Here is a 7,723-nt window from a genome sequence, read left to right as displayed (position 1 = left end):
TCCCATAGGGAGGGTGGGCAACTGCTGCCCGATGGGTGGGCGTTGGGGAAGAGCTCTGTGAAAATTGAATTGTTATAAAGCGTTAGCAGCAGCTTTACACCCCTCAGCATAGTGGCTAGAGCGGACCCATACATTGTGTTTTAGGCACAGGAATGCTAGCCGGCGTAGTAGGCCTAGCACTGGGAGAGGCGATGATGCCATCTTATTAATGCAATGCGCTAGGCTGGTGTTTTTTGTTATGAAGCGCCAGGCGCGCGCCCCATATTTCTATTGCTACCACTATTGGGAAGAAAAATTATTTTCAGGGCTAGATGCAGCTAAAAATTATTATTAATTTCAAAGCTGGTGGAGCTTGGTATAGATGGCCTAATACAATTAGTACCACACACTGCTACAAGCCGAAATATTTTTTCAGAGCTAGATGCAGAAAAAAATTATATCGAATTTGCAACCTGATGGAGGTCAGTATAGATGGACTAATAGAACAAGTCCCACACACTGCTAGAAGCCCAAATATTTTTTCAGAGATAGATGCAGATAAAAATAATTTTTACTTTGCAACCTGGTGGAGGTTAGTATAGATGGACTAATAGACCAAGTCCCACACACTGCTAGAAGCCGAAATATTTTTTCAGAGCTAGATGCAGAAAAAAATTATATTGAATTTGCAACCTGATGGAGGTCAGTATAGATGGACTAATAGAACAAGTCCCACACACTGCTAGAAGGCCAAATATTTTTTCAGAGCTAGATGCAGAAAAAAATTATATTGAATTTGCAACCTGATGGAGGTCAGTATAGATGGACTAATAGAACAAGTCCCACACACTGCTAGACGCCTAAATATTTTTTCAGAGCTAAATGCAGATAAAAATTATTTTTAATTTGCAACCTGGTGGAGGTTAGTATAGATGGACTAATAGACCAAGTCCCACACACTGCTAGAAGCCTAAATATTTTTTCAGAGCTAGATGCAGATAAAAATTATTTTTAATTTGCAACCTGATGGAGGTCAGTATAGATGGACTAATAGAACAAGTCCCACACACTGCTAGAAGCTGAACTATTTTTTCAGAGCTAGATGCAGAAAAAAATTATATTGAATTTGCAACCTGATGGAGGTCAGTATAGATGGACTAATAGAACAAGTCCCACACACTGCTAGAAGCCTAAATATTTTTTCAGAGCTAGATGCAGATAAAAATCATTTTTAATTTGCAACCTGGTGGAGGTTAGTATAGATGGACTAATAGAATGATGCTATGCCCAAAAGGTTTTACTTCACTAGGTGCAGTAAAAAAAATTGTATTCTATACACACGTGGTGTAGCTTGCAACACAGATAGGCTACTCCACTGACTAACACACTCTGCAATAGGCCAAAAAGGATTTGCTTTGCTAGATTTAGCCAAATGCTGTGAAAAAAAGTTGCACAGCACTGGCACAGATCTGCCTGGCAAAAAGTGATAGGAACTGATGTAACCTTGCCCTGAAAAGGACTGCAATTACAATTAGTCTTTACTCCCAACCTATCTATTTAAGAGCACAGTCCTGCCTGATAAAAGTCGTATGAAATGATGTAACCTAGTCCTTAAAAGGACTGCAATCACAGCTCTTTCCTACTCCCAAGCTATCTGTAGATTTGTGCGTAAATTAGCTTGAAATTAACAAAGTATAGCGCACACAGCAACAGCGGTGCCGTCTAACACGCAGCTGCAGCAGTGAGAAAATGGTGGCGACGGGGAAAATGGCTGGGTCTTATAGGGCAAGGACATGTGACATACACTGCCAATGACACATGCCCTTGATTGTGTGAAAAAAAGCAGTTCGCTCCGTGTGTGCGCTGCTGATAGGCTGACAGACTTCACCTCCCCACTGTAAATGCGGGAAAGAGAAAAAAAAATGGAGATCTTCATTATTCCTGCAGAGATCCATCCCCTGCCCCTCCCCCTGCCCCGCGGTACACTCAAACTGCGTATTAACATTAATTTTCAGCATTACTGAGAAAAAATCCAGTTACGATTTTGGTGCACGAACAGTTATCGAACATAACCTCGAACAGCCGAATTTTTTTCAAATCGTTCGTGTTCGCCGAACGGCTCGAACACCGCCCAAAACAGCTCGAATTTGAGATTGGCGAACAGTTCGAGTCGAACATCGCTCATCTCTATTCAAGAACTCAGATTTGCTGCAACGGTTTATGCTGGTTCAATGACTATTTTGACACGGCACACAACGGACTCCGGACCATACTTGGACTCTGTTTTGTTACAGGAGAAAGTTTTTGCACAGCATTTTAGCATTTTAGTACTGGATAGTTATTCAACTGTATACATTCACGGCTAAACGTACGTCACCGTAGTTTGTTTTGGGTATTCTCGATACAGTTGAAGACGGACTGTTCCTCTGTAAACACTACGGGAAGGGAAAGGGTTGGTTGGGGAAATAGAGGAAATATTTGTAAGATTGTAAAACCTCAGTGTTGTACCGCAGGCTAGCCTGTACGTTACATGCATATAATTAATCCAATTCTTAAAGGGAACCTGTCACGTTCTATCTATTATCTACACTGCCCCCATAGCTTTGATAGTTATGGGATTGATGCCCCCCCTGGGCCGTGGGGTACTCGGCAGCCGGGCCTATAGATGCTGGGGGGGGGAGATATGTCACAGTGGCTGGCCCGGTCCGTGACCCAGGGCGGTCAATAAAAGGGGGGAGAGTCTATTTATAGGGGATTTATAGAGTTTGTGACGCCACTTGTGGTTTCTAGTAATTTGTACCAGCGCTGCTGCAGACCTCTGAGGCAGTTGATAGGCAGCTAGAATGGAACAGCTCCCCACAGGCGGAGCAGGCCTCAGGGTAGTGTAGAGTTTGATGGTGGGTGGTGCTGGGACTTGTGGTGCAGAGGGAGAGATGGCACAGCTGAAATAATTGACGGAGGCAGTGCAGTGCAGTCATCCGAGTTTTTACTCACAGTTCTTATGTAAGTTCCACAGGTACACTGCACGGGTGTCAGCCTCCCACGTCACGCTGCGTTCACCAGACCGGGGGTTAAGCTCTTCCTCAGATGTGTCAGCAGTGCTTGACGGAACCCCGCTTTCTTATTTTCCTTTCCTTGACCGACTTCGCGCCGGGTCTTCTCCCTCCTGCCCTGCGCTTCCCCACTCACAGTCCCGCTCGGGTGCTCTGAAGCCCCTCTGGGCAACCTGGAGTTCCCGGACCTGCTTGACCCTTACAGTGACTAAGATGAGGCTGTGGCAACTGCACTATAAAAGTCAGAAGCCTCCGTTTTTTCCAGCCAAGACCTGGAGTAACACGACTGGTCCAGGGGCCGGTCCCCTTCTTTCGGCCTGATCCCTCTGTCTTCTGACAGATTTGGGGCATACGGGTGCCGTCCTGCACTCGCCGTACCCCCTGGGATGCCTTCAATAGAACGGAGCCTTCCTCCTCTGCTCCCCTCCTGGGCCTCTAGCACTAGGCCCCACTTGTGGGGCAGAGCTCCTAAAGAGACTCTGCTCCCAGACTGTCTTCACTCACTGACCTACTGAACTGAACTGCCACCCTAAGATGGCTTCCCTTTATATGCCTCCTTCTATGGTGCTCCCCTACTCTACATCCTCCACCCACACCCACTACTGGTTCCCCCTACCTTTGGGTTCCCCCCACTCCAGCCAGGGACAGGGCTCAGCAGGAAAACACATTGCATCTTGCCCTTCCTGCCGGCCTGGAGCAGTGTAGTGTTGGATTCAGGTGTTGGGGTTCTGGGCAGCACTCCCTCCTTACCTGAGAGAAGGAGATACCACACTTCTGGGTGAGGTGCAGTACCTCTGTGGCGACTGAACCCTCTGGGGCGCCACACTCCCCCCTGGTAAAACACAGCACGTCCGCGGGCTGGAACTAAGCAAAACACGGTATATTAGACATGCAGTTTTTAGAATGCATTCGCATATAAGATTGTAACAACAACATTTCTTCCCTTTATGGGAGGCACTTCTCTTTAAACGTTACAGGTCATCATTACACTATAAAACACTTTTAATAACATTCTGTAACAGGTTACAGCACATTCTGTAACCGGGTGTCCATTTTCCTTTTAAACAGGTGCAAAAGTAGCAGCATGAGGCACCCGTCCGCAAACCCTCAACGTAGGCCCTGGGTGTGGCTGCAGGGCATAAGTGATCCTGGTGCTGGACCACGTCTTCCGCCACGCCAAACGGGTTTTTGTTCTGAGGTCAATTGTTTACACTTATAAAACCAATAGAGAGCACTTTAAGAAGTGCAAAAACTATATAACAATATCAGTCTTTGGCTGCTTACAGTCCTCAGCCTGAAGTCTGTATACCCTGACGGGTAATTATACACACATAAAGGAACAATTTCTGTTGGTACCCTTACGGTTAACTATATACAGTTTAGTCAAACCTACTGTACTAGTAGTGGGGTCCCCGCCTGGGGTACTTTTGATTTTTGCTTGACCCAGCCGGGTCATCAGCCATGAACTGCGGGGCGTGTCCTCTCCTTCCTCAATCACGCGGTACACCTGCAGGGCATACCACCCTCGTTCCCCGTTGTGTCGTGTGTAGGTGACACTGTCACCGGGGTACAAGTTCCGGTCGGGATGGCCCTGTTTCAGGTGGGGCTCGGCATCCCGCCGATTTACAAAAATATCTCTGTCGAACTGGGGAAGCCATTTTGCTCCAGGGGTATACGGCAGGGCCATTGGTATCAAGGGAGTCACGAACCCTGCCAGTGGGGCAGCCGCTTTGGCCTGAGCAGCGCCGGGCGCAAGTTGAGCATCGAGAGCGTTAACCAGTGCTCTGGCGTCTTGCTGGACGTCGGCCATGGTTGCGCCCCCCTAGTGAATCGTAGCCTACCTCCTGCTTCTTTAATCGGGTAGGCCGCAGCTCCGGAGACGACGGTCTCCTTCCAGGACCTGACGCTTCCTGGTGCTGCGTCAGAGCGCGAGGCGGGGCCTGAGCTTTGCACGCTTCCAGCAGTCACGCCTCTCTGATTCTCGCGGTTACGCCCCTCTTCTTCCCGCGCGGCGACTCAAAAATGGCGTACAATGGCGGGAAACAGCGGCAATTGGCGGGAAAACTTCACCACGGTATGCGACACAGTTCTTTAAGGCGCACAGTACCCGGTGGCAACGGGCACGCAATCCTGTTCGTTGCAACGGGCATGAAATCCTGTTCGTGACCCCAAGTTTGACGCGCCCCCTGGGCCGTGGGGCACTCGGCAGCCGGGCCTATAGATGCTGGGGGGGAGATATGTCACCGTGGCTGGCCCGGTCCGTGACTCAGGGCGGTCAATAAAAGGGGGGAGATTCTATTTATAGGGGATTTATAGAGTTTGTGACGCCACTTGTGGTTTCTAGTAATTTGTACCAGCGCTGCTGCAGACCTCTGAGGCAGTTGATAGGCAGCTAGAATGGAACAGCTCCCCACAGGCGGAGCAGGCCTCAGGGTAGTGTAGAGTTTGATGGTGGGTGGTGCTGGGACTTGTGGTGCAGAGGGAGAGATGGCACAGCTGAAATAATTGACGGAGGCAGTGCAGTGCAGTCATCCGAGTTTTTACTCACAGTTCTTATGTAAGTTCCACAGGTACACTGCACGGGTGTCAGCCTCCCACGTCACGCTGCGTTCACCAGACCGGGGGTTAAGCTCTTCCTCAGATGTGTCAGGAGTGCTTGACGGAACCCCGCTTTCTTATTTTCCTTTCCTTGACCGACTTCGCGCCGGGTCTTCTCCCTCCTGCCCTGCGCTTCCCCACTCACAGTCCCGCTCGGGTGCTCTGAAGCCCCTCTGGGCAACCTGGAGTTCCCGGACCTGCTTGACCCTTACAGTGACTAAGATGAGGCTGTGGCAACTGCACTATAAAAGTCAGAAGCCTCCGTTTTTTCCAGCCAAGACCTGGAGTAACACGACTGGTCCAGGGGCCGGTCCCCTTCTTTCGGCCTGATCCTTCTGTCTTCTGACAGATTTGGGGCATACGGGTGCCGTCCTGCACTCGCCGTACCCCCTGGGATGCCTTTAATAGAACGGAGCCTTCCTCCTCTGCTCCCCTCCTGGGCCTCTAGCACTAGGCCCCACTTGTGGGGCAGAGCTCCTAAAGAGACTCTGCTCCCAGACTGTCTTCACTCACTGACCTACTGAACTGAACTGCCACCCTAAGATGGCTTCCCTTTATATGCCTCCTTCTATGGTGCTCCCCTACTCTACTTCCTCCACCCACACCCACTACTGGTTCCCCCTACCTTTGGGTTCCCCCCACTCCAGCCAGGGACAGGGCTCAGCAGGAAAACACATTGCATCTTGCCCTTCCTGCCGGCCTGGAGCAGTGTAGTGTTGGATTCAGGTGTTGGGGTTCCGGGCAGCACTCCCTCCTTACCTGAGAGAAGGAGATACCACACTTCTGGGTGAGGTGCAGTACCTCTGTGGCGACTGAACCCTCTGGGGCGCCACACTCCCCCCTGGTAAAACACAGCACGTCCGCGGGCTGGAACTAAGCAAAACACGGTATATTAGACATGCAGTTTTTAGAATGCATTCGCATATAAGATTGTAACAACAACATTTCTTCCCTTTATGGGAGGCACTTCTCTTTAAACGTTACAGGTCATCATTACACTATAAAACACTTTTAATAACATTCTGTAACAGGTTACAGCACATTCTGTAACCGGGTGTCCATTTTCCTTTTAAACAGGTGCAAAAGTAGCAGCATGAGGCACCCGTCCGCAAACCCTCAACGTAGGCCCTGGGTGTGGCTGCAGGGCATAAGTGATCCTGGTGCTGGACCACGTCTTCCGCCACGCCAAACGGGTTTTTGTTCTGAGGTCAATTGTTTACACTTATAAAACCAATAGAGAGCACTTTAAGAAGTGCAAAAACTATATAACAATATCAGTCTTTGGCTGCTTACAGTCCTCAGCCTGAAGTCTGTATACCCTGACGGGTAATTATACACACATAAAGGAACAATTTCTGTTGGTACCCTTACGGTTAACTATATACAGTTTAGTCAAACCTACTGTACTAGTAGTGGGGTCCCCGCCTGGGGTACTTTTGATTTTTGCTTGACCCAGCCGGGTCATCAGCCATGAACTGCGGGGCGTGTCCTCTCCTTCCTCAATCACGCGGTACACCTGCAGGGCATACCACCCTCGTTCCCCGTTGTGTCGTGTGTAGGTGACACGGTCACCGGGGTACAAGTTCCGGTCGGGATGGCCCTGTTTCAGGTGGGGCTCGGCATCCCGCCGATTTACAAAAATATCTCTGTCGAACTGGGGAAGCCATTTTGCTCCAGGGGTATACGGCAGGGCCATTGGTATCAAGGGAGTCACGACCCCTGCCAGTGGGGCAGCCGCTTTGGCCTGAGCAGCGCCGGGCGCAAGTTGAGCATCGAGAGCGTTAACCAGTGCTCCGGCGTCTTGCTGGACGTCGGCCATGGTTGCGCCCCCCTAGTGAATCGTAGCCTACCTCCTGCTTCTTTAATCGGGTAGGCCGCAGCTCCGGAGACGACGGTCTCCTTCCAGGACCTGACGCTTCCTGGTGCTGCGTCAGAGCGCGAGGCGGGGCCTGAGCTTTGCACGCTTCCAGCAGTCACGCCTCTCTGATTCTCGCGGTTACGCCCCTCTTCTTCCCGCGCGGCGACTCAAAAATGGCGTACAATGGCGGGAAACAGCGGCAATTGGCGGGAAAACTTCACCACGGTATGCGACA

Source organism: Phyllobates terribilis, unplaced genomic scaffold, assembly GCF_046119375.1.
Source record: "Phyllobates terribilis strain yellow unplaced genomic scaffold, ASM4611937v1 Scaffold_1__5_contigs__length_1240528914, whole genome shotgun sequence".
In the NCBI taxonomy this organism is placed as follows: domain Eukaryota; kingdom Metazoa; phylum Chordata; class Amphibia; order Anura; family Dendrobatidae; genus Phyllobates; species Phyllobates terribilis.
Note: the sequence above shows the minus strand (reverse complement) of the source record.